Raw genomic sequence first — 27,948 nt, forward strand, 5'->3', positions numbered from 1 at the left:
TGGGTGAACCTGGATCCCACCTCTATCGCATCGGACCCTGCCCCGTTCATTGCTCATGAGAGCCACTTCTTGCAGGGATGCTTTGTACAGTTTATTATGCCCGAGGCGAAGGAGTCCCAGTTTCTTTTGTAACTCTGCATATTCATAGTTGGTTCTTTCCCTGTGCAGAGCTGGACCATCGCCATTTCCTTGTTGATAGCCAGCGCTGATGGATCAGGGAAGTCGGGTATTCACATGGACCTTTCTGGCGACTTTGGCCATCTTGATCGATGTTATCAACAGGGCAATGATCGCTCTGAGGTGTCTTCCCATGACTGGGATAATGGTGATCATTGTGCTGGGTGCTCTATTCATAAGCTAAGTGCTGATTGTTCTCCTGCTGCCTTCAGGAATTTTGGAATTTGAATAGACGTCTGCCTCTGGGCTGCTTGTGGTAAGAGACTTGTTTGGATTTCACAATCTTGATGAAATACATGCTTTTATAGCATGAATTATTTCCCAACATATATTACAACACCACTACAATCTTTCACAGAAGAAGGCAATCATACAGATCAGTGTATGGTCAAATTGCCCCCTAATTCTCATAAAGTCCATCTACTCTGGATACCCTTACTTTGTATTTTTGTTTCTCGGTCATCACAGAACTGAGAGCTGCAAGAAAAAGAGAAAGAAATATGAACAGTCCTTGGGTAAGGGAAATACTGGATTGTCAGGAACTAAAAATAGTTGATAGCATCTGTACCAGGCAATTTCTTTTACTCTCTACCAGTGTCCATTTCAGGCATCCTGTTAGCATGACTAAGAATTTTGCAGCTAAATGCAATGGGCTGCAATTTGAGAGGCCTACAAGAAAAAAACCTTATCAGACTTTTTTTCCCCTCAAGTGACAGGTGCCAATTACAAAATGAAAGGGCCTACAGAAATTTAAAATTTTCTAATTTTAGAAAAATATAGTATTAGCATCAGATTCCAAGGGGATAGAGATACAGGAGCAGCAAGGAAATGCTCCCAGAAATGGTTCCTAGCCTGAAGAGACAAGCTAGCCACAGGAACAGGAGAGAGCCACTTCTTTTAAAATGTGTGAATTACTGAATGCAAGAGCCATTGGCCCTTTCAGCTTCTCTTTTTAACAACAAGTAAGCTATTAACTTGTGTCTATGAAGACTTTATTTGGACTTTAATGTTTTTGAGACAGCTTCTGAGCAAAATACAAAGAAATTACATTACATATTAGTAAATGCAGCATTTAGAATAGCAACTAAATAGTCCTATCTCATAGTTCAATGTTCAGTTCTTCATAAATTGTGATCAAGTCCATGAAATGCAGTACCTAATCCAGTTAAATGCCACCTACACCTCAGATTTGCTTGTGTAACTAATATTTTCCACTCCACTCCCTATCCCTTCTCTCCCCATAGTCCTCAAGCCCTCAGCCAGGCACAAGCCAACTTCTCACCTCAACTGCTGTTAGCAATTACCAAGCACCTGTTGGTAATTACCTGAGCACCTGCCCCACCCACAGCAGCTGTAGGTCCCTGGCTGCTGGGAGAACAGGTCTGAAGTGCAGACCCGAACACCACCAACCCCCCACCAAAAAAAAAAAAATTACAACTTTTCTAAATAAGTTGAGACTAGTAAAAGATCAGGACATGGAGGGACTTGTTTATCCCCTTTAGGCCAATCAAGAAAAAGTTTATATCCTTCTCTGGAAAGGGAAGACAGGGGTTTTTCTTGAAGCAGAAGCATGTTTTATCAGCCCCCTTCCTCATTTGTCCCTGCTCCCCAGGAGGCCATTCACTAGGCATATATAGAAATATCTATGTCTGAAAACACATCTACATGAGTGCATGACTTGCACTGGTGCAATTTAAAGCATAGATTTTATTGCACAAAGGTGCAGAAATCTGTTCCAGAAGAGGCACATCTTGTGGAGCTGTAAGGACCCTGCCAGCACATCTGCTACCAAAGCAACAATTCCTGCTCTGCAGTGGCTTAAGCGGGCTGAGATGGAAGTGTTTCTTCATCAATGCACAAACCACAACAAAGTGGTGGTGACAAGCCTTTTTTCCAAGTCTGACTGAAGGTTTGGGAAGCAGGTTTGCCTGCAGAGGGCACACAGAAGCATGAAACGTTTTCCTACTGTGCACCTCCAATTTCCACACCATCATATCACTCACTGCTCGGTCACTGAGCAAGCTGACAGTGTATGACAGGTTATCCATCCTGCACAGAAAGTCACAGAAAGAAGAAGAGAGGAAGAAAACACGGAAGATGACAATGCAAAAGAAGTTGAAGAAGTGTGGCAAGGATTGAGCATTAAGGGACAGAAATAAGAAGAGACCATACCCTTGAACTGTAAAATCCTGACAGGAAACTGCAAGTGCTTGCATCTATGAGTTCACCACCCGGACTTGCATGCTTCTCCACATTACCATTCTTTCAAAAATTTTGCTTCCTGGACAAGCTGCCAGGTCTCCAGTACCAGTCCTACCTCCCTTCCAGCAGTCTGCATCTGAGCAGAGAGTTGAAAATAGATCAGGGATTACCTGTTACGCTGTAAGCATTCAAGACAGCCAAAGAACTTTGAGGAAAAAAGGCCATACTGAGTGCCCAGGACAAAGAGATCTTAAGAACTGGAAGAAGGAAGTATTGGTTGAGGGTCACAGTTATGTTGAGGTTTAGCCTTTCAAAGGTTTGTTGCTTTTCTACTGAAAACTGCAGGTGAGAAAGCCTAGGCAGAGAAGGGAAGGAGAAGCTGTGTAAACAAACCCATAGCTGTATACAAGGACAGAAGCAGATTTCTTCTTCACCAGGCTGAAGAGAGTGGTTTCATTATTCGAAAAACAAAAGCCAAACTACCCCAAGTCAAATATATATTCTCCCACTACATTTAGACATTACAACAATAAAAAAGCACTATAAAACTACTGTAGTAAATTAGTCAGTTAGGAACAATAAACAGGGCACAGTTTAATAGTATCCATATCTATCTTTGGAAAGATGAGCAATTACAATCTGCATCCCAGCTCGTGCTCAGTATTTACTACAATCTCAAATAACAATAAAGTCAAACACAACAGATGACTGCTGTTCCTACCTTCTGCTTTCCAAACAGAGTTTTAAAAGATAGTTTATTGCAAAATCAGTCTCAAGTATGTTCAAGGCCTTGGGAGCTCTCTAAGCTTATTTAACAACAGAAATAAAAACTATATCTTTATAACAAAGTTATAAAGATCACAATTTTAACATCACACATATAGAATCCATTTTAATATTTGTGTAGAGCCAAGATTATAATATTATAATTTGTATATAACAATCGATTTGTAATATTGCTGAAAGAAGGCACACTTTTCTAAATACCTACTGGCTTTGGTAACTGCTCAAGGTAATGTAGATTGGGCTGTACTACTGTTTACTCATCTTTCTGTTGCACAGAAATCTTGGATACTTTAGTGTGTACGTCTGTAATTCTGACATTTTCTGAAATGAAAGCGAGAGGAGAAATGGGCTAAATTCAGATACCTGAAGTTACGTATCAACATTTGCAGACGTAAATCAAATACCCAAGGAAAGCTTTTCTATGGGAAGAATGCCAGAGCAAGTTAAAATATGTATTGATAAGAATAATCAACACAGTAGAAATGAAGAGCATCTGCACCATAGGAGAGAGGGTATAAAATCACACTCTGCATCAAGAGAACATAATTCGTATTTCTTCACAGCCTTCTCCCTTTGCATGCCCCTCTGCAAAGTGCAAGGGGCCCCAAGGACTGAAGGAGACACAGGGAGTCAAATGGAGACACTTGCACTGATCTCACTGGGGGCTCCTGGGGAAGCAGTTTCCTTGGGAATCAAGCCCCTCTCTTCCAAGGGCACCTCCCCAAATGTGTACATTTCCTGGGGAACACCATCACACCCTTAAGTGCATGGTGCAGAGGTTCAAGGACATCACAACATAACCAATATGATCCAGTGAAGCTAAAGTTATTATTCCTAAAAAGACTTTTTATAATAAATCTCTACTGTCCACGTGTCTCTAGCTAATACATGATTGGTTTATCCTAGCTGTTCACACGTCTAAAATAGAATGCTGATTGGATCATCTAATTTTTCACGCGTCTTGCTTTGGTTGTCTGGCCCACCCATGGCTCACTTTCCCAAGCTCGCTGACAAACTTGCTGAGTCCTGATGACTCTTCTTCTTGTATCTTTTTCAAGGATATACCGACCCCATTTCTGAGTATGTCCATAATTCATTCTTTGTGAACGTGTCCATTGCCCATTATTACAAGCAGGCCGGATTGTGCATCGGCTGAATATGGCCATTGTCTTGCAAAAACTCCTCTGTTCTGTCTCTGAGCCAGCATTCAAGCTGGATAAACAAAATCCTCCATCTCACGCTGTAAAGAATGTGGAATTAGAGTTGGAATGTGACCCTGAAATAGAAGCAGCTCAGAAACTAAGGTAGAAAAAAGTTATTCCAGAAACTATTGTAGAAGGGACTTTTCTCTCAAATGATGGAGAGGCTTTTCCTGTAGTAACTAATGCTGCAGGTAGAGTTTGAGAACCTTTCACTTGGAAGATTTTAGAAAAGTTGAGAGTTGCAATTTCACAATTTGGTTGAAAATCCTAACTTGCACAGTCACTTCTGCAGTATATTTTTACATCTAACACATTAATTCCAGCTGATGTGTATACCCTAATAAGACTTATAATGCCACCCCATCAGCAGGTGATGTTCCATAAAAGCTGGGAGGAAAAGTGTGCTCAGGAAGCACCTAGAGTGCAGGGTGATCCTCTGTATGGTTTAACAGCACAACAGTTACTTGGCCAAGGGCCCTGGGCTACTGGACTGCCCAGGCTAGGAGCATTGATCAAGTCTTGCAGATGAGCCAACAACTAACATATAATGCTATCCTTGCACTTCCAGATGGGTTACACACCATGTCTTTTACACAAATTCACCAAAGAAGAATGAAGACTTTGATAAATTTTTAGACAAATTGCATGAAGCTATCTCTAATAATTCTGATTTAAATTCAGACACAAAGATACAATTGTATGGACTTTGGGATTATTACTCCATTCCAAATAGCTTTCCCTTCAGTCACAACAGCCTTCCATCTCTTCCAAAAATTGCCTGCTGAAACTCTTCTGCTCCCTTCCAAATCAGTTCACTGCTCCAGCATAACCCTTGAAGCACGGACAGATGACTCTTCAACTAATTATAGCAGAAAAGAAGGGTATTTATTGCAGTGCTGGATACATGTGAACATGTTTCCAAAGACACGTGCAAGGAGTTGCAGACTCCTGCTCTCTATTTCTACAGAAAAGGTTTTACATTAGGTTTCTAAGGACCCATAATACATAATTATTACCTGCCTGCTTCGTATTTTTATCAGCTGAATATCTATTTCAGCTGTGCAATTGTACTCCCTTAACTGGGTTGGTGGGAGTTTGAAATGAGGGAGTGGTTGTATGGGAGGAAGAAAGCTGTCTTCCTCATGGTGAACTCTTCTCCCATGGCCAGTTGGCAAGACCTTTTGACCTGCTGGTCATGGTCCAAGCCTCTCCTAACTGTTCAATTATTCTCAAGGCAAGGTATTTCTATGGTCTCTGCTCCTTCACAATTGCTTCCTCTATCCCTGTCACTCCTAGCTTTATGTTCCTAATATATTTGGTACTCTTTAACTAAGGGGCGTGATTTCTGCTAGCTGTATTACTAACTTAGCTTCTTACCTCATTTTAAAATCTTAACTAAAATATGCAATTTTCTACTATCCCAATTCTATTCCCAGCTGGCGCCTCGACTCATCTGCACTTTTCAATTACCCTAATTACATTTTCAGCTAACCCCTTGACTCACCTCAGGCACATCCCTGACTCCCTCTCTCCCAGCAGCTCAGAGCTGCATTGCACAGCGCTTGCTGTGCACCAGAGAGCACAAAGCAGGCTGGCCTGGGGGGGGCCTGAATATTTCTGCCAAACACTCTGCATCTCAGCCCTTTGCTCTGGCTCAGTGCAGAACTGCAGGATTGCAGGCGCTTCCTGCCAGAGCTGCGTGAGGCGCTGGCTCCTGCAGATGTGCCCTGCCAAGCTGTCCCTGCCTCACGCTGGCCTCGCTTCCCCTGGCACAAGTGCCGGGCCTGAAGGAGGCTGCCCTGTGCTCCAGCCTGCCGAGCAGCCCGGCTCCCTGCCCCGGTGCCCAGAGTGCTGCACACACTGCTGACCTTTGCCAGGAGTTGCAGGGCAGCCGGCAGAAGAGGAGGAATCCTCAGCCAGCCCAGCGGCCCTCGGCTGCCCTTGGCCTTTCCCTTCTCCTGGGCACACTCCGGACGGCCAATGCCTCCAGGCTGGGCTGTGCCCAGCACGGCTGCGCTTCCCCTCGGGAGCAGCCAGCTCCACCTGGGCTCTGAGAGCGGAGGATTCGCCCGCTCCCAGGAACAGGCACCCAGGGCCCGGCTGCTGCCTCTTGCAGCTCCAGGGGCCTCCTTCCAGCCGGCCTCTGCCGGGGCTCAGGCTGCTCCGGCCTCTGCCGGGGCTCTGCTGGGGCTCCACCCCGGGCAAGGCCGGGCCCGCTCTCACCTCACAGGCGCTGACAGCTCCGCACCACAGGAGACCTTCCCGAGCACCCTCTCTGACCTTTCTGCTTTCTCACTTGAGCAAGGCTCTCCTCCCGCCAAAGACATTGCACCTAGGGATACAAATCCAAGTGGCAGGAACCCCAATGCTCTCCAGTCACAGCTGAAGGCCTGCATCTGCACAAGATGTTTGGGCTGCCTCATTCTTCCTTTGGTTTTGTCTTCAAATGCCATTGTCCTTTCTGCCTCAACTAGAAGGGTCACACATGAACCAAAATGGGCCAGTGTGCTGGCCAAGGGCAGTGTGCTCTGGAGATGATGAATGAAGAGTCTTCCCAACTTTCAAAGTACACTGCAAAAAACACCAATCACTTGTTTTAAAATTTTAAAAGTTTAATAGCAATTAAATGGTTATCAAGATGGTAATAAAAGTTAGAGTAATAAGAATTCGGACAATCAGAGTTAGAACAGTAAAGGACAATAAAAACAAAGACATACAGACAGTCCTGGTGCCTCCTGGGCAATTATGCCCGGAAAGCACGCAGGCTAACAAAGGATTAGCTCTTAAAAGCAATAGCCTGTTGCATATTCATATATCTCATCCATGATGCATAAATTCTTTTCAAACAAAGGGTGTTCTCTGGTTATTGTCAAGTTCTCTCCCTTAATCCAGTTGGCTCCTCAAAGTCGCGAAGGAGGTGGAAGAAAGTTGGTCTTTTCCAATAAGGACGCAAGAATTCTTCTCTTGGGGCTTTAGGTCTCCTGTTGCTGTTATCTCTGGGCAAAGAATTTCTTGATTATTCCATCCCTTTCTTGAGCTAGTTAAAAAAGTATCTTACATCGCATAGCTTCTATTTTACATAATGTTATAACCTAAAACTATATTTACCACTGAAATAATTACCAATATTTTTTTATTTGGAAGTACTTAGGAATAAAAAGAGGATGTATCAGCATTGGAAGGAGGGTCAGGTCTCTAAGGAAGTATTCAAGAAGGCTGCTGGAGCATGCAGAAAAAAAAATAGGGAGGCCAAAGCTCATTTCGAACTTAGAATGGCAACTTCTGTAAAGGATAATAAAAACTGTTTTTACAAATACCTTAATGCTAGAAGGAAGGGTAAGACCAGCCTTTGTTCTTTATTGGACAAGGGAGGGAACTTAGCATCTGCAGATGAGGAGAAGGCAGAAGTGCTTAATGCCTACTTTGCCTCAGTTTTTAGTGGGAAGATGACTTGCCCTCAAGACACCGGCCCGCCTGGAATGGTTGATGGTGTCAGGGAGCAGAATGGTCCCCCCATTATCCAAGAAGAGGCAGTCAAAGAACCACTGAAATGCTTGGATGTTCATAAATCTATGGGACCAGACGGGATCCAGCCCAGGGTAATGAGAGAGCTGGCAAATGAGCTTGCCAAGCCAGTCTCCATCATTTACCAACAGTCCTGGCTCCCTGGTGAGGTTCCGGATGACTGGAAGCTGCCCAATGTGACACCCATTCACAACAAGGGTGGGAAGGAGGATCCTGGTAATTATAGGCCAGGCAGCCTGACCTCAGTACCTGGCAAGATAATGGAACAGTTTATATTAAGTGCCATCACACAGAATTTACAGCATGGCCAGGGTATCAGACCCAGTCAGCATGGCTTTAGGAGGGGTAGGTCATGTTTGACCAACCTGGTCACCTTTTATGACCAGGTAACCCGCCTAGTGGATGCGGGGAAGGCAATAGATGTTGTTTATTTGGATTTCAGCAAGGCCTTTGGCACTGTCTCCCACAGCACACTCCTAGACAAGCTGGCAGCCCGTGGCTTGGACAGGAACACTCTTTGCTGGGTTAGGAACTGGCTGGATGGCCGGGCCCAGAGAGTGGTGGTGAATGGTGCTGCATCCAGCTGGCGGCCAGTCACCAGTGGTGTCCCTCAGGGCTCTGTGCTGGGGCCAGTTCTGTTTAATATTTTTATTGATGACATGGATGAGGGCTTAGAGTCATTCATTAGCAAATTTGCAGATGACACTAAGCTGGGAGCGTGTGTCGATCTGTCAGAGGGACGGAGGGCTTTGCAGAGGGACTTGGAATGGTTGGATGGATGGACAGAATCCAATGGGATGAAGTTCAAAAAGGCCGAGTCCTGCACTTTGGCCACAATAACCCCCTGCAACGTTATAGGCTGGGGATGGTGTGGCTGGACAGTGCTCAGGAGGAAAGGGACCTGGGCGTGCTGGTTGACAGTCGGCTGAACATGAGCCAGCAGTGTGCCCAGGTGGCCAAGAAGGCCAATGGCATCCTGGCTAGTATCAGGAATAGTGTGGCCAGCAGGAGCAGGGAGGTCATTCTTCCCCTGTACTCGGCACTGGTGAGGCCACACCTTGAGTATTGCGTCCAGTTCTGGGCCCCTCAGTTTAGGAGGGACGTTGAGATGCTTGAGCGTGTCCAAAGGAGAGCAACGAGGCTGCTGAGGGGCTTGGAACACAAGCCGTGTGAAGAACGACTGAGGGAGCTGGGGTTGTTCAGCCTGGAGAAAAGGAGACTCAGAGGTGACCTTATCACTCTCTTCAGCGTCCTGAAGGGTGACTGTGGTGAGCTGGGGGTCGGTCTCTTTCTCTGGGCAACAACAGACAGAACAAGAGGACACAGTCTCAAGCTGCACCAAGGGAGATACAGGCTAGAATTAAGGAGGAAGTTTTTCACAGAAAGAGTGATCAAATACTGGAATCATCCACAGAGGGAGGTGGTGGAGTCCCCATCCCTCGATGTGTTTAAAAAAAGACTGGATGTGGACTTGGTGCCATGATCTAGTTGAGGTGTTAGGACATGGGTTGGACTCGATGATCTTGAAGGTCTCTTCCAACCTAGAAATTCTGTGATTCTGTGAATATAGCCGGACGGGATGTACATGAGCTTGTCTGGCCTTTGCTGCTTGACCAAATAGCAGCAACTGTGGAATTTTACCCCAGAGACACTTTTGGCTGGCTGATGCTGCAGCTGGGTGCTTGGAGGCAAGTCCAGGCATGCAGGAGTTCAGGTTTACCTTTGGTGGAGAAGCTTTAAGGCGAGGTGAAGGAAAGGAGTTGGTTCTGATGGAGGGTTTCGATCCAGAGCTTTATTCCTGGCCCACAGGCCTCTGAATCCATCAACAGCTCCAGGAGAACTCCCAACCGCATGGTTTGCTCGCCCTTTTAGCCGGGGGAGAGGGCGAGGGAAGGAACACGGGGGACCACCAGGCAGGTACGGGGCGGGGAAGTCTCAAGGGACAGAGGACACCTGGATGGCCCAATGTCCTTCCAGGAGGGGAGGGCATCTTTTGAATTCTGCCAATCACTCGCCTCCCTTCTGGAATGCCAGGATTGACAGACAGCGCTCAGCAGGGGTCAGGGTGTGGAAAGGAGGGATGATTGACACACCTGGCAGGGAATTATCAGGGAGGAACCTGGGGTATCTGAGGCAAACCATGACATCACACCGCAACATACCACACTACTGAAAAAAATACAGTACTACTGACTAAGACAACATGACACATATAGTATATTAATTTATATATATATATATGTTCATTTTAATATCTGTGAAGAGCCTATCCTGTAATATGTACTTTTCATAACACCAAAGAAGCCATTTGCACCTTTAATAGACAGCTGACAACTCAGAAGGAAATGCTCACTTGTTCACAGGGTGAGAAAGAAAGGATTCTTCCAGATGAGTTAAAGTTTCAGAAACTTTATTTCTTTACAATCCTACTCTATAATCCTGTAGGGTGGTATTTGCAGAAAAATGGACAGGCACTAAATGAACCAGCCTAACCTCTGGAGCTAACTAAACTAACTAACCTTCTAGAACTAGGTCAGGTTTTTAATAAAGCTGCATTCAACTTTGTGGATAAAAAGGTGAAGCAGAAGAGTTGCTGACAGACAAAGGGGTAGCAACCCAAATAAAATGACCCTTACAGCATCTACCAGTTAGATTAAGGAAAAGATGCGTGCTTGCCTCAGGACAAAATAGAGCTACCAGTCAAGAGATGCTGGACAAAGTGCAGCAACCAACCAAACAATGCATGTCTATAGAAACCTTTAGGATAGGAACTAATTATAAACTATGCTTAGAAGCACAATAAATGGCTTGTCCTTGATTCACATTGAATTGTGCAGTCTTTTGTCTTTTCTCCACATACTCCTACTCTAAATCCTACTCTACAGCCTTACTCTAAATCCTACTCTAAGATGGCTATGGAGAAAATGGTCCTGATATGATTATAGCACTGTTTGCTTCTCCATCCTCCTCTTCATTGAGATGATGAGTGGTCTCAGGGTGGATGCAGCCTCGGCTGATGTTACAAATGGATGCTGTTCACAAAAAAAACCCCAAAAACCAAAAACAAATACAAAAAAAAAAAAAAAAAAAAGAAAAAGAAAAAAGAAAACAAACAACCCCCCCCCAAAAACCCCAAAAGAAAATAAAACAAACAAACAAACAAAAAAAAAAAACAACAAAAAGACAAAGAACAGTGAAGAGTGAACCTTTACTTTCCAAGCTCAGTGCTTCACAGGCTCAATTGGGATTGCTCTGGGTCCTAAAAAGACCCAGAAAGAGGAGCAATGGCACCATCTGCTACCCAGCAGTCATGTGCAGGACCCTGCCATCACAGGCAAACCTGGCCCAGAATCCCACTCATCCATTTATTCAGGTTTGTTTATCTTGTTGGGATCTTTGCCCTGCCAGTGCTCTAGAAATGGTGCTTTCTGTCCCTGGGTTATCTTCCTTTCAGGAAACTCCAATGACTCACATAGGTCCCTGTCTTTGAAAGACAGGCACTGTGCTAATTCCCACAGGGACAGAAAGCAATGTCTGTCTTTCCATGCCCTGCCCCTCGTGTGCTGGATGGCACCTTCCTTCCCAGCAGGGCCAGCCCAGTGGCACTGGCTCCTGCAGTTCCCTCTCTGCCACACAACCTGGCAGTAACCCTGGCGCAGTTCCCGTCTGCTTGAGCGTGCCAGGCAGCAGATGGGGCTGGGACAAGTCCCTCCCAGCTGTCCCTGTTTGCGTGCCAGAAACCTCCAAGGGTGGGCTGGGGGGCACAAACCAGGGCCCCTCAGAGGCTCACAGTGAGCCCCCACAGCCCCTCCTGCCACAGCCAAATCTCTGACTGCTCAGCTGGGACTGGCTTCCTTGGGTTCCTCCACCACCATTTCATGTCTCTGTACCCTGCATTGCTCTGCTTCAATTCTTTTGCCATTAGATAAAACTGAACACTCCACCAAATTAGAAAAGATGGCAACAGAAACAGACAGAGGACAGAGCACCTCTCTGCTCAGGAAATGCAGAGAAGAGGTGGAGTTATTCAGTTTTGTGAAGAATAGGCCCCAGGGAGACTTTATTGCCACTTTCCAAGACTTCAGAGTGGCTTTGAAGAAAGTGGGGGACATCTTTAACAGGGTCGGTTACAATAGGATATGGACAAATATTTTTAAACACAAAGGGCATCAAATCAGAGTAGGTCTAAGGAAGAACTTGTTTACTCGGAGCATGGTGCCACCCTGGCACAGCTTGCCCCAAGAGCTTGTAGGTGCCCCATCCCTGCAACCATTCCAGCTCCGATGGCAAAGGACTCTGAGCAACCTGATCTCTTTAAAGATGTCCCTGCTCATTGCAGGACACTTGCACCACAGGACCTTTACAGGGCCCTGCCAGCCCAGCCCAGTCTAGGACTCCTCATTGTTTTCATTTGAAGAGCACCAAGAGTGGAGGTGAGGAGGAAGGGGGCTCATCTGATGCCTTGGACTTGAGTGGAGGAGGAGCCCGTCCCTCAGACCCTGTTTCACCTGCAGCCCCTTCACATTTTACCTGCAGGAGCTCCTTGGCAGACCAGCGCCGCGCCTCGTCTCTCTGCAGGCAGCAGCTCAGGAAGTCACGCAGGCAAGATGAGAATAGGTTGGGCTGCTGCAGCTTTTGTCTTCCTCCTGTGGCTATCAGGAGTTGAGGCTGGGGAAAAAGGAGACACCAGGCTACACCTGCTTCTTTCCTATCTGGAACTGCTCTCTTGGGTCCCATTGATTAAGCTCCACTCTGCAGTGGCAGTTTCTGCCCTGGCAGAGACCCAGAGATGACTTTCCTTTACCAACCAAAAACCCAAACTCCGATGCAGCCACAGCTTTTCCAACATCCCACAGATCTTGCCTTGGCAGCTGATTTCATTGACTGACCTAGTTAGTGGGAACTACATCACCACAAGCACATTTCCTTCCCTGAAGATTCATACCAGCTTGAGAGGCTTTTTGGAAGAAGGACTTTGCTATACTAACTCTACTATATCCAAGGGTTAGTACATGGAAAAGTATCTCTGCAGTGCTTCTTGGTCCCTTAAGAGTAGCTGCCATAAAACAAAACTAATCAAGCTTTTTGCTTTGTTCTTGAAAACAATGGGAATTGGAAGGAAAGAAAGAAAGGAAATCCACCAGGTGTTCCTCAGGTAAGGAAACAAACATTTGGAATCTCATCTTCAACACAGACACATTAAGATGCATGCACAAATGTACTGGGATGAAAACACCTGCTTGGACACACAGGAGCCACCTGCAGCTCTGTCTCTCAGCAGCCTGAAAATTTCTGCTTTCCTTACATGGAAAAGAAAAACTTTTCATGGTCAAATCAGAAGGAGAGGTTCCATCCCTACGGTCACCCTCTACTCATTTGGCTACTCAAGTCAATGCATTAATGGTAGGCCCATCCCAGAAAGTGCCAGGAAACAAATGGGAGGTTTTGGCAGGCTCTCCACATCACCAGGCTCTGGCTTGGTGACGTGCAGAATGTGGCTTGGGCTAGGAGAGAAACACGATCACTGAGTGTTTCAGCAGCACTGCACAAGAAGCAGAAGAGACTCTGTGGCCTTTACACCCTCATGCCCCAGTTTGAAGCATGTTTCCCAGTGAGAAGAAACTGCACAGTGGGGTAAGTTCCTCTCTAAAAACCAGGCCTTAGCAACTTTCTTGTGTTTGGGCTTCTTTTCTTCATTTCTGGAAATGTAACACCAGTTCTGAGAGGCTTGCCTTGTGGTTTTAGGGGCATCTTCACAGACAGACAAGTGGGAACAACTTGAAACCCAAAGCAAATGTTGCCTGAGAAGAGCTGGGGAGTGTTTGCCTGTGGTGAGGCTTGAGCTGTCTGGCAATCCCTTTCCATGATGTGCAGAAACATCCAGCTGCTCCCCAGAGCTCAGTCCCTCTGGGCACGCCGGCCTCTGGAAACACCTGACGATCCCAGCCTTTCTCCTGCTCAAGAGCATCTAACCTAAGCTGAGCTCCAGTTTCTTCAGCAAGGCCAAGGATGCTCACTTCCATGCAGCTGACAGTGTCCATGGAGCTCAGCAGGTCTTTCTGATACTCCTCAGGCCAAGGAATTACAGTGTAGATTGGCAAGACATTGGCTGATCGTTATCCAGTGTGGTTCGTGTGGAACCAAGCTCTAACATGCTGACAAGTCAGAGGGACAGAGCTCATTCTGCTTTTGCAAGATGGTATTTAGAAACATAGGACACCAACTTGGAACTATTCAAACCTCAACTTGCAGAATCCATCTCAAATAGACAAAAATATTAATGGCAAGAGGCCTTGGAGTCTCCATAAAAATGCCCACCACTGTAACGATAACTCTGTGCTTGTGGCACTGAAATAGATGGTGACCAAAGAGACTTTGCTATTATCCTCTTTAACCCAAAGGAGAATTTCAAATCCAGAAATGGCAATGCACTCCCCTTGTGTACAAATAATTTTTGCGGCTTTCTTTCCTTTTCCCACATCACCAGAGGTGACAAAGAGGGTTTTATCCTGACTCTCAGCTGAGCTCAGCCACTGGCCATGGTGGGGAGCTGGAGTCCTCCCTGTCATTAGAACTGTGCAGGCCAGGGATGGCCCTGCTCCTGTGGTAAAGAAACACAGCACCAGTGTCAACTGCCCACGTTGGATCCCAGCCCAGGCACCTGCCTGCAAGCTCATCAACTTGTTAAAGTACCAAGAAACAGCCAAGGGTTTGGCAAACAATTCTAACTGCAGTCAGAGAAAAACACATCCTAAACTTATCCAGGCCACCCACACACATGACTGAACCATATACAGATGACTTGAAAGCCTGAAAGTTTCGAAGACCCACAGCATTTGGAAAAGATGCTAGAGAATGGAAGAGAAGAGCTGTGTTTAAAAAATGAGAAAGCAAGCAGAACTGCTTGGGCATTGCTTTGGTAGTAGGTTTTTTCTCTTTTTCTTTTTTGTTTACTTTTCTTTTTCCTTTTTTCTTATGTTTTCTATAAAATTGAAACTGGGAAGGTCTAACCTCCATTTCTCAGAATATTTATCACATGTCTACCCTCTCCACTGAAAAATTCTTGTCCTTCAGAAACAGAGTTCCAACATTGTTCAAAAAACAAGTGAGAAATGTCAGGCATGGCTGGAGGCCAAAATGGCAGGTTTCTGAACTGGTTAGGTTTCTGAACTGCCACTTCCCTTTCTGATACAACCAAAGCTACAGCAGATGCTGATGTGTTGCAGGGGCATTTTTAGAAGGAGACCTTGGTGGAAGTGGTGCCAGCAGATGGCAATGGGATTTTGTCCAATGGCACACAGAACATGGGACAGGTGAGAAAGACAGTGGGATCAGTGAGTATTTGCACCTTACCAAGACAGGAGTTGCATTCCAGTGAGGAACTTCTCGTTCCACCATTTCGATGCCCACGATTCCCAAAGACCATATGTCCACTTTGGGGCCATATAGTTGACCTGTCACCACTTCAGGCGCCAGCCACCCAGGAGTGCCGGCCACGCAGCTCCACCTGCCCTGCTCAGGGGTGAGCTGAGCAAAGAGGCCAAAGTCAGCTGCGGAGAAAACAACAAACCATGAAAGCCAGCTCCAATTAGGAAACCAAGCAAAAGAATTCCCCACTCTCAGGCTAAGAATGTGCTGTTGAATCTCCTGGAGAACTGCGCACGCTCGATTTCCTTGGGGCTTTAGCCAAGGGAGTATGGAATTGGCCACTTCCAAAAAAACCCAGGTTTCTTAATGCTGCTCACAGCAGTGGACTTTATGCCCCTGAAGCTTTAGATTGTAGCTCCCTCTGTCTGGAAGGGACACACACAGAGCAACGCCACTCTTGACTGCTTGTGGTTCCTTATACCTCTGTGCACGTTGCAACTGTGCCTTCAGCTCGCAGCAGGGGTCCCTGCACTGCCACCAGCACCATTTCTGGGGAGCTGGCAGTCACTCCAAGCAGCCCCACACCCACATCCCTGGAATGCTGCACCTGACCAAGAATATACTGACCCAGCTTGACAGAGCCGTCGGTTTTGAGAAGGATGTTGCAGCTCTTCACATCTTGGTGGATGATGCAGTTTGAGTGCAGAAAATGCAGTCCTTGCAGGCACTGAGCGAGAAAACAGAAACAGGAGGGCAAAAATGAGTGATGTGATTTCATCACACAAGAAAGGAAACAAAGAATCTAAAAGATTCCCTCTCCAGGGGAATGGGGAGTAATGGCAGAACAGTAATGGCCACTGAGAGGAAGAGCTTGCTGCTCCAACACTTGCAGAGCAGGACCTTTCTAAGGAAAGGCACGTCAGCTTTTGAAAGAGCAACAGCACCTGCTGTTGTAGGCTGTGCCCTGCAAACCAGCCAGGATGACTCCTGCTGCAGTGGATGTGCTTTTTCCATGCAGAGGACAAAGGAGGGGTTTTGAAAGGAAAAGTCCCTCCCTTTGGTGTGAAGCGGATCACTTTTGGGTGGGAGGCTGCATGACAAAGATTTTCTTGCTGGCCTCAGCACAGGCTTGGAAGTATCCCACCAGTCACTTTCTGGGAGCAAAGAGCATTTTGGCTGCACTACTATTCTTTTCAGCTGAGGACTGTGAGACATGAGTCTTTTTTCTTTGCTGATCATTTCAAATCCTGCCACCAGCACCTTTGCTTTTAGGCAAGGAATGCAGTGAAGACAGACTCCAGGCAAACATTTAGAGAGGCAAGGTGGAGAACAGCAAATACAAATACAAGAGACAGAGCGAGAATACAACAGCAGGAGATAAGAGTACTGGCACTGAGTACAGGGAGTGCAGGGGCACTGGCAGGCCTTTCACTTGAGATGCTTTTACTTGCCCATAGAATAGCAGCAACACAGAAACAAAGCTTGGCACAGGAAATCACTCCAGCTCTGAGCCCCTGTTTCCCAGACAATCCTGCCCAAGCCCTTGGAAACACGGATGGGATTGCTGACCTCCCGACTGATGGCTGCCATCTCATCTTCAGACAGGTAGGTCTTGCTGATGACATTGCTCAGAGTGCCTCCATCCATGTACTCCATAACCAGCCAGAGCTCCTCACCCACAAGGTAGCTGAAAGAAGGAAACAAGGGCGTGGAGATGAATGTACATGGCTAAGTTGCTGTTTGGAAAAGGTGGGTTGATTCTTCTTTTCAGGTCCCTTTGAGACAAAGACAAAATAAAGGAATAGACATTCCCTCTTGGCTGAGCATTGTTTGCCATCTGTGCAGTCTCAAGGAGAAAGGCACAGCTGTGAAAAAGGAGATGTCTTAGATGGGCAGCAAGCAAAATGTGCAGTTTAGTAACAGCCCAGATAAAAAACCTGTCCCGCATGGTGTTTCTGGAAAAAAGCACCTAGTCTTCCTGGCATGCATAGCAATGGAAAACAGTGGCAACAATCCAAGGGAAATCCTTGTTAGTTTACCTGGACGTAAGAAGACACTTGAAAAAAATCAAGCTCCAAAACAAAGTGGTGGCTGTGAATATAGAGATCATTGATTTAGTAAGACACGACTCATCCGGGTTTTTGAACAATTTTCAAATACCATGTGCCAGCGAAGACTCATGCAGACAAAATGCAATCTCTTCCCATCCACTGGAGATGAAAAGAGCAATAATAATTAGCCAATAATTACAGCTCTATTTTCTGCCAGTGACCAAAGTGGGATTTTACCTTGCATGTTTGCAATATGTGAACAAACATTCATGGGACAAAAGCACAACTCACCTGTCTAAACAATTGACCAGGTTGGGATTCCTATTCACCTTCATGACCATGAGTTCATTGACTTTTAGTTCCTTCTTCCTCAGTCCTTGAAGATGTATTTTCTTTATGGCCACCTAAAATGACATTGAAAATCAGTAACTTGAGAGGTTGGTGGCACAAGACCACAAGGCACATGGAGCGAGTGATTTTGCAACGACACAGCTGAGCTGTGCCAAACTGCCTTGTGATTAGGCACTGCAGTAATTAGGAACTGACGTTCCAACAGCCCATTTCTCTGCTCCCTTGGGAGCCAGTTACAGGACACGTGGGGCCACTGACATTTTGCCTTGACCACTTGGTAACAGCGGTGTCTCAGTTATCACCCACAAAGCTCTGACCACACTCTCTGCTGCTTTGTTTGCGACTCAGAAGAAGCAATCCATGCCTTAAAACTCTGTGGATACATCTTGGGCTATGGGCAGGGCTTAGGGCTTTCAGGGACGCCTTGCAGATCTCTCCCTGTGTGCAGTTCCCAAGTGCAGCAGGTGGCTAAGGAACCACCAGTAACTTTCAGATGTATTTGCTGGCAGCCAGAAATGAGAATTCAGGACTCTGAAGCTGTGCCCCAAAGAGCAGTGAGGTGCTCGAAGGCACCACCTTTGTTTCAGCAATGGAGAGCGAGTGAGCGCGTCCTTCTCTGAAAGGAACCGCTGCCCTCCGTGCCTTCCTTCCGGCAGCTGAGGAGGACAAAGTCCCAAATGCATTTTGCGGGCTGGCACCAGTCTGTGCTTCTTGTGCCTTTTCAGCACAGCTCTGCCCAAAGCTCCAGCCACAGCTCACACCAGAGGGGAAAGCCCTCGAGTGCAGCAGAATCTGCAGGTGCTGTTGACATTTACCTCTCCTCCTGTGGCAGTGTCGAGTGCTTTACAAACATCTCCAAAAGTCCTAGAAACAAAAGAGAAGCAGAGAAAGGAGAAGCCATTTAGATCTTGCAGTGAAAGCCAGCCCACGCAGGAGATCTGTGCTGTAAATGCCTAAGACCTGCAGGACACTGGAAGCATGGAGATGTCTTTGACAATGCCTTCTGAGCACACTTAGAAATTCTGATCAGCACTGACAATCTAAGCCCAGTGCCTGAACACATTTGCAGCTTGTCTGACTTCACACTTGATACCTATTCCACCAGCAAAACACCTGATGCATAGTTTGGTAAAATTAGCATTGCTTGGACTCACCCACTGCCAATATTTTCCAGTTCAATGTATTTTATAATAGGATTTTCCATCTTCGCCATTCTCCCTGAGGGAAACAAAATGCAAGATGTTCACTTTAAAGCAGAGATCCCAGCTTCTAGGAGATACAAAAGGCAGCCCCACTGTCTGGGGCTCTGAGCCCTCCCTTTGTGGACAGCTGGCTAACAACAACAGGAACAGGAACTGGAACAACAAGAAAAGAACAGCAGGTCCACAGCACAAGTGGCTGGCACAGAGACTGATTTCTAGCATCCTTTGAAGTGAGAGACCTCTTGACAGCAGACACACAGGGAAGCACAGGGAGATACATTCATAGACCAGAAGAGAACACCTACCAAGGCAAGTAAGTTTGTCATCTAGAAACATTAAGGAGAGCTGGAACTAACAGTGCCTTTGTTTTCTTGGGAATAAACACTGTTAGATTTAGAAAAGGTTTCCTACTTGCTAAGATTAAATGCACCTGGACATCTAGAATCAATTCCTCTGAACAGATGTCAAGTTCAGAACAGGAGGAATTATTGCCAAGTGTTCCCATCTTTTCCAGCTTGCAGCAGTTTGCCAGAAGAACGCCTCTGCGTTTGTAAACCAGAGCAGCTCATGCTAGAAGCAATCCCGACGGGGCTTTCAGCGTCAGGACCCTCACCCTTTATGAGCAGGCTGAGCTCAAAGACGCCCTTGCCCGTGCCCCGCGTGAAGAACCACGCCGCTTCTCTCCACCCCGACAGCGCGGATCAGTCGCTCCCATTGCACTCGCCCTCTCGGCACCGCACACGTCCCCATCCTCCCAACTCGGCACGGCGGGCATGGGCACAGAGGACAGCAGTGCTCCTCAGGCGCCCTGTGACACAGAGAGCTGCCCAGAGGAGATGCTGACCCTCTTGTGAGTCCGGGCCGTGCGACGCAGCAGCCGGCCCAGAGAAGGGGCTGCTGCCTCAGGCAGCTCCGCGCTGCAGCAGCCGGGCAGCAGCGGGACCCTCCCAGCTAAGGAAGGCTCCAGCCTCTGCACTCCCACCAGCCCTCAGGGGCAGGGCAGCGACCACAACAAGGCTGGCAAAGCCCAAGCATGAGCACTGACAGGCACTGACTGGAAGAAGCCAGAGGGAGCCTGAGCCCTGTACAAGCTGTTGCCCCCATTCAGGACACAACACGATGGGCTTTGAGATCAGCCACACCGAGATGCAGATCAGTGCCCTTTTTGTCCCAACAGGTGATGGTAGACACAGAATCCACTGGGCTCTCTTCTCAACCCTACCAGATCTTCTCTGAGAGCACAGCACTGGCAGCTGTTAAGGGCAAGAAGCAGATTCATTAGGTTGTGCTGCAGAATCACAAAGGGCTTGATGTGTTCTCCTAGAGACTGATCTCAGCAGAGCTTCTGCCAGTGGCTAGGACTCAAGCAGTCACAGCCTTCTGCTGATCCAGGAACAATCCCTGCTTCTGCCTTTGGCAGAGAGGGAAGCCCAGGCAAACTCCAGCCAGTCTAAGCTGCCCTCAGAGGCAGCAGGAACACCCAGAGCTCTCTCTTGCTGCCTCGGAGCAACGCCAGCACTTCTGTGACACTAAACCGAGGAGAACCCTTTGGCACAGCTATGCTGACACGTGCACACAATACACTGTCCCTCAGATAAGAAAGATACCAGACGTACTCAGTTGCTCCAGGGAGTCACCCGCCATCTCCTGTTGCTGAGCAGCAGCTGGGTCAGCACGGGAGGTGAACCAAGTGCTCAGGCCCCACTTCTTCAGCTGGAGAGCAAAGGCTCCTTGGGACAGCACTGCTGCTTCTGCAGCAGGTTCAGTGTCAGAGTCGGTGTAGATCTGAGACAAGAAATGAGTTTATGTCAGGAAGGTGTGGCAGATATTGCCCTGAAATGCAAGAGAGATTGCCATTTGAAATGCAGGCCCTTAGGAAGCTGCTGTCAGCCACATGCAGAGCTCTTCAACTGGATTGCTTTGGATGTCCACTTGTGAAACCAAATGGTCAAAACCAAAGGCTGGTTTTACTCGAGGTCATAGCCAGTTTCTTGTTCTAAAGGATGACTGCAGCAACGACCGCTCCACTTCCTCCCAAAGACTCCTTTCCCCCTCCTAGGTCTGCAGATACATTTGCAGCTCCTCATTCTAATGTTCTACCTCCTGCCATGAAATTCTCTTTTTCTGCACCTTCCTCGGGAGGTGCTCATCCTGCAGCATCTCTGGAGGGTTCAGTTCCTGGGCCTCATGCCAGCCTCGGGGCTCTTGGTTGCCCATCATTTGCTGGAACTCTCTGCAGGCTGCCAGGTAGGATGGCAACACTTCCACCTCAAGTCAAACAGAACAAAGCAGTCAGAGACTACAGCTTGTCCCCGTCAGCCAGGAGTCATTGACTGGGAAGAAAGTAAAGAAAAGGACAGGAGCAGATTCACAAGGGATACAGACAGCTTGTAGCTCGTATTCCAGATCTATGTGAGTGACCATGTTCACCTGCAAAAACACCTCAAGAAACAAGGTCACCTGGAAGAAGCCAGCAGGAGTTCATTCGGATGAGTGCTGGCTAAATGGCCAAGGGAGTAATGCCACTGTCTAGAGCATCAGCTGAGATTCAGCAGACCAGGAAGTGCCCTTCAGAGCAGCTCTGACAGAGGCCTCATCAGGATGGCCTCAGAGGCATCACCCACCCCCTGCTGCTCTGCACTGGAAAGGCAAGGAGGGCAGAAACCACCCCTTGGGTGACTGCAGTGGCTATTGCTGGTTCACTCACTTGCTTTTCTAGAGCCTTTTGTTCCTGAAGGAGGCGATTAATTTTCTCTTTGGTGATTTTAATTTTTTCGTCTAGCCTCTTCTTCCTTGCCTTGATCCTAGCCTCAGTTTCCTGCAGCTGTGCCTGCACCTGTTCATCAATTTTCTGTAAACAACAACGGAAAGGACTCTCTTTCATGAATGGAGTGGCTGCCATTCCTTCATTCACCTGTTTTTGTTGATTGCCCCTCTGCATAGGGAGATTCTTCTCCTCTTGGATGTCTTCATTCCTCCTCTTTGCTGCCATGATGTCACTCTGAGCTTCAGGCAGCTCTGCTTGTGGCTCTGCCTTGATGTTCTGTACACACAAAAGCAGAGCAAGTGACTGAGAGCTGCCATCAAGATCAGCTTTTCCCTCTTTTAGCCTCAAAATCACATTTATTCAGCCCCTTCTTTCTGCTTCCCTCCCCAGCTCTGCTTCCACTGTAACCATCCTGTCCCGGTGCTGGTCTCTGCAGATTCCAAGGCTCTGTCCTTTCAGTGCCTGTGGGACTTCCTGGCCTCCTCAGTCCCAGGAGCTCTGGTTTATGCCCCTCTTCCTGCCCTTCCCTCTGTCCCCTGGCCAGTCAGGCTTACCTGGCCATTCTCCTGTGGCTCTTCCACCTGCTGCCTGAGCTGCTCTTCCTGCTCTCGGGCAGGGAACAGCTCTCCCTGAATCTGGCATGGCATCTCAGATAAGGCAGTCTGCTCCTGCTCTTTCTCTAGAAGCACCTGCACAGAAAGCAAGAGAAGATGGGTTTCACCTTCCCGTACGACCTTTGTGGGCCAAGACTCAAAGACTGCTGGGCTCACACGCTCCCAAAGCACTGTGCTGCTGCTCTGCTGGGTCCTTCTCTGCCCGTGGGGAGGCACAGATTCCAAAGTGACCCTGGCCCTACAATCAGGGGCCATCTGGGGCTGAAGCTCCAACAGCCTCTCAGGCAGCTGACAGGGAAGGTGTGGCATTTCTCAAGGGTCTGGTGAAGGCCTCCCTCTGCTTCTGCCATGTCCTCTTTGTCTTTCAGTGGTGACTGACACCCCGCCCTGTCCCACAGCTCCATCCTGGCCCTGCAGGTGGCTTCCTGGGTGAGCTCACTCCTTGTGAGAGACACTTCTGGAGTTCACATTCCCTTCAGGCCTGCACCAGCATTCCTCCTTCCTGACATCTACACTCTTGTTAGAAAATGGGGTCATTCAGGAGATAAGGATGCATGCAAAGATCTCTGATGGAAGTCAGAGAACCTCTATGGCCATCTCAGTATATGGAGGAGGACCAAGGTGTTTCTTCTCCCTCTTTTGTCAACTGAGAATTCTGACCAGCAGTAACAGTTTCTCATAAGGCCCCATTAACAAATGCACTTACACAACCCTGGGGATGCCAGCAAAGGAAACCATGTGTCATGTAATGCATGTATGGGCAAAGTGAACAAACCCCAGCTACAGCATGGGATAGTTCCACTCCCTTAGGACATGCAAAAATTTAAAGGATAAAAAGAAGGCTTCAGGTCAGAAAAGGCTGGAGTAGAAAACATGAGGGGAAAAAACAACCATCTCTGGAGGGGGAAACATCTCTGCCTGCTCAGGATCAGTCAATGGAACTTGTCTCTACTCCTCTCCTGAAGGGATGCCTTTAGGTGAGCTTTGCATCTTCCACTGCTTTGGAGCAGAGCCAGGAAGATTCAAATAGATAGATAGACAGACAGATCTCACTTTTATAATCTCTCTTTACTGTACTGTGGTATTTACATTCTTTGAACACAGAGAGATATAATTATCTCTCCTAGGTTTTTTTTAAGGGGAGGTAGTGAGAAACTTAGAGAAGAAGAGAAAACAATTATTATCTCTACTTGCTGTTCTTGTTGTTTAGTACATGTAGAATGTGTTCTAGTGATTGTTTACTGAAAGTGATTTGTTAATTGGATTTTAGTGATAGTTGTTTAGCTTGATTAGCCAATTAGATAAAAGCTGTGTCATGACTGTCTGGAGACAGTCACAAGTTTTTCTTTAGTAGCTTTTTAGTATAGTATCTCTTTAGTATAGTTTTAATATAGTACTAGTGTGATATAACATAGCTTAAGAAAGCATTTGTTTAACCTTCTAAATCATAGAGTCAAAGCACATTATTCACCACCTGGGGGTCACCCTGAATCAATACTGTCCTTTCTGTCGCTACACACATCAACACTCGGTAGCAGTGCCCCGATCTGCAGCCATCCTGAACTTGCTCTCCTGTTGCTTCAGTAACCCACACTCTTGGGGAATCTGGAGCGTGTGGGTCCTTATGGAATGCAATCAGACCCAGAGCATTGCACTGGGAACTGCACTCTTTGTGCATCTGTGCTCGGGCAAGTTCTTCTCTTGGACTCGAGCACACTGATGGTGCTAAAGTGGCTGGAATCAGAAATGCAGCCCAGCCCCTCCCAGCTCCTCTAATCTCTGAGCACCAGCTGGAATGCAAGGGCATTGATTTCCTGCTCAATTCCCAAATACAACACACACTGATTCCCTGGGCTGCCAAAAGACACGGGAGCCGTTAACCTGAAAGTGATGTGTTTCCACCAGTGCTGGAAAAGGGCAGGAAAGATTGAGAAAAAGCTCCCTTGCTCCCTGGAGAAGGAGAAATTACACAAGGCTTCTCCTTCTAGCAAACAAACAAACAAATAAACAAACAAAATATGAAAGTGTTACCTACTCCAGTGTCTAAAGCACTTGGATGCAGTGAAGGGATGTTTGGCAGGGAAACAGCCCTTGTGCTGAGCATTGGATCTCTGGATCTAAGGCAGGGATCTATGGAAGTCTGCCTGAAGGTCCCTCATGAGCCCCCATTGTCCAGGCTAAAGCTCCCTCAGCACCTCCTCGCTGGCCTTGTGCTGCACCCCCTTGCCCAGCTCCCCTGTCCTTCTGTGCACGCGCTGCAGCCCCTCAAGGACTTTCTGCTTCCCAGGGCCCACAGCTGCACCCAGCACTGCAGCGGTGGCCGCAGCACTGCCCAGCACAGGCCACGCTCGCTGCCCTGCTCCTGCTGCCCCCCTGCTGCTGACACGGCCACCGTGCCCTGGCCCTTCTTGGCCCCCTGGCCACACGCTGCCTCATCTTCAGCGGCTCAAGGCCGCCAGCCCTGCGTCCTTTTGGCCCACGCAGCTCCCCAGCCACAAAGGTGCCCATTTCACTTCAGATACAGCAGGCATCATTGCAAGGTGTACATCCTGGATTTAGCATTACAAGACAGCAGTCAAGGACTTGCAGCTTTGCTCCCACTCTAGGCTCCAATGCAGTTTTCAAAGCAAACTACACAACAGAAGGTATCAACAGCCACATGCAGCGTCTGGGTTTTGCCTCAGAAGAAGGGTTCAGAACTACTCACTTTGTTTCTTTTGCCACACTAGACAAGAATGCCCCCCCCAGCTTCGTGGACAACACAGTCATCTCCTTGCAGCTTATCAAAGACCAAGAAACAGGCAGACTCAGAGCACCTATCTGCTCTGCTACTGGCTGCTCTGCCTGAAGAGGCAGAAGAGCAACCTGACAACAAAGGCACCAAAATCCCTGACTTCAAGCAGCAGCTCTACATCCCCAGCGTGTCTCTGAAATAGTCCCAAGTAAGCACACCCAAGAAGTTTGTGGGGACAAAGCACCACAAAGAGCTTGTGTGGTCAGATCAGCATTTTTTTGTGCCTGCAGCTATTTGGCCAGTCTGTGCAGGGGGACAGGTCCCTCCACGCCACAGTGTCCCCTGTGTATCTGACAAGGCTGAGCACAGTGTCTTTGACATGCTCCCTGCTCTGGGATCAGGCAGCATTCATGCTCCAGGCTGGCCCCTGTCCAAATGCCAGGAAGCTGCTGCCTAAGCATGACAGATCAAAGCCCATTGTCCAGCTGTCACAGGCTGGGGGCAATCACCAGGTCCTGGCAGGACTCCAGCACTCAGCATCCTCAGCCAGCAACAGCAAGTGCCGGCTGGTCAGAAACTTGCAGCTCTGCCTTGCACCAAAGACAGCAGCACACACAACTGGCACTTACTGGCTCAGAATGGTCAGGCTGTGGTGTGACCACAGCTGGAGGCTGGCGCTCATCCACCTCATTTGCCTCCTCTTTGGCCTCCTCTCCATGAGCAGAGGGAGCCAGAGGAGAGACTGCTGTTGGTTCTGTGATCTGTGGACAAACAGCAGTGTGAGGGACAGAAAGTTACCTATAATTTATAACCTTATTTCTATTCAGCACTTTATTCTATTCAGCTCTATTTCTACAACCAGCTGTACTAAGGACAAATCAGAAACTTTGAGAACAATGGGATTCTAAGTCACTGCAACTGAATTTAAATGGGCTAATTCAACAGAATTGCTAATAGTTCTGAATTAGACATTATGCCCTGGCTACTATCAAGAAGCAACATTCTCTCTGCAAAATGAGCTTTTCATTCCTTGAAAGTTCTGAAATGGAAAATCAGGAAAAAGCCAGTGATGCCTTTGTTATTGCTGCTGCAGACATGGAAATGGATTTTCTTTCAGCCTACCCAGCTGGCCCTCTACACTCTGCGGCCACAGGTCAAGCTCACAGCTTGCTCTACAATTCTTAAGCACCAGGAACATGAAATGTTCCTTTCTCACTCACCTCAGGATCAGCACCTCTGAATACACGGATCATGTGATCTGGAGTGGGCAAGGGAAAATGAACAAGGGCTGTGAGAAAACTGCCTGGGCTGCTGAATCCCACAGAAGAGAAGAAGTCAACCCAAACAGAGAGTATTTTTCTTTATCAACATCCCTCCACGTGACATACTTCTTTCACACAGCCAGCAAGAGATCAGGACAATAATCTTGGTTGTGCCTACACTTTGGCCTGTTTAGCCAGTAAATGAATACAAACGTGATCAAGGAAATGCAAATTGTTCTTCAACACTCCATGCTTCTGTTCTGTTCAACAGATAAAGCAGCTCTTGTTCTCTTGTCTTTCAGGTACTTTTTTAAAAAACAGAAGTTGCATGCACTAATTCCCATTAAGTTGCTGAAAACAGTCACCCAGAAAAGCTTCCCCAAAATCCCCCTGAGCTGTGGCAGTTCTACTGTGAAACAGCACAGCAGCAGCTCCAGGGCTCAGGAGCAGACACTCATGGCTTTAGAGTTTGCACTTCACTGCAAAGGGAATCACTATTTTAGCACTCAGTCAAGGGTCAAAATAGACAGTCAAATCCTTTCATTACAAAATTTAGAATAAAAGAAGCTTTCTCTCAGTTCTGGGGAGAACTACAAAGTCTTTAGAAGGCCTTCTGAGAAGGCCTCCCAGTCTGCATTTTGGAAGTTGTCCTGCTTGATCCAGCAAACTGAGGAAATGACAGACTCTGCTGCCACAGACTCTCCCGTGGAGGGAACGGAAGCCCTGCAGGTTCCCTTGCAAATGCTGCCCCTGTGGCTACAGGCACCCCCTTTTTAGCTGAACGCCCTGACAGGAGCTTTACCAAACCACTGGCATCCTAATGCTCTTTCTCTTTCAAAATCAACCCAGTCACTAAGAAAGAGCAGGAAGACATGCAAAAGCCAGGTTAGCTTACACCCTAACCTAAATAGAGTTGAAACCTCTACTTACTTGCCAGGCTAGTCATGAAATAGGCGGAATAAACAGTGCCATACATGGTGCAAACTGCAGCAGCGAGTTGCTCAATCATTGTAGCACTGTTGTTCAAGTTTACCCCAGCACTACAAAAGCCAAGACTCCTGTCAGTGTGCAGCTACACACTGACAAAGGCCACAATCAGGAGGATGCTCCTGATCTCAGCAAGCCCTAGGGCTGCTCTGGCACTGAGGCCTTCCGTGCAACAAGGCAACCTTCTGATGTCACCACGACGATGTGGCAACCATGCCCTGATATCACAAAGCAAAGTATGACAAAGCAAAGCATCACAAAGCATGTTAGTCTGTGAATTTATGCAAAGCAGTAACCAACCTCCCCTACAGCAAACACAAAATGGCCTCGGAAGTTCTCCTCTGACACAAAGCAGCACAAACTCCCCCCATGGGCCAAACCCTGTTGTTCAAGGGATCCAAGAGGAACTCCAAGAGTGCCCCAAGCACCTACAGCCTGTACCCCAAGTGAGCATTCAGATGGGACCCAAGCAAAGGAAACCAGACCAAGAAAATGGCCCAAAGCATTGTACAGAACCAGGAGAGAAAGCACTATTGGCATAGCAGCTGAAGTAATTCCTAACCAATCACCCCATATATCTGCATGTTTATTGGATGTTCCCAGGGCTGCTGTGTATGTACATCTCTTCCCCTGCTCTGCCTTTCTTCCCCTTTGGCAGCAGTGGAACTGGCAGCATCTGCCCGCCAGCAGCAGCTGCTCCAAGCTGGGAACGCGGTTGGC

General features: G+C 47.5%; 1 pseudogene; it reads right to left on the minus strand.

Moving 5' to 3' along the window:
- Positions 1–10,831: 10,831 nt before the first annotated feature.
- Positions 10,832–27,493, minus strand: LOC129133772 (uncharacterized; annotated as a pseudogene).
- Between the last annotated feature and the right edge of the window lie 455 nt (positions 27,494–27,948).

Source organism: Agelaius phoeniceus, unplaced genomic scaffold, assembly GCF_051311805.1.
Source record: "Agelaius phoeniceus isolate bAgePho1 unplaced genomic scaffold, bAgePho1.hap1 Scaffold_105, whole genome shotgun sequence".
Lineage (NCBI taxonomy): Eukaryota > Metazoa > Chordata > Aves > Passeriformes > Icteridae > Agelaius > Agelaius phoeniceus.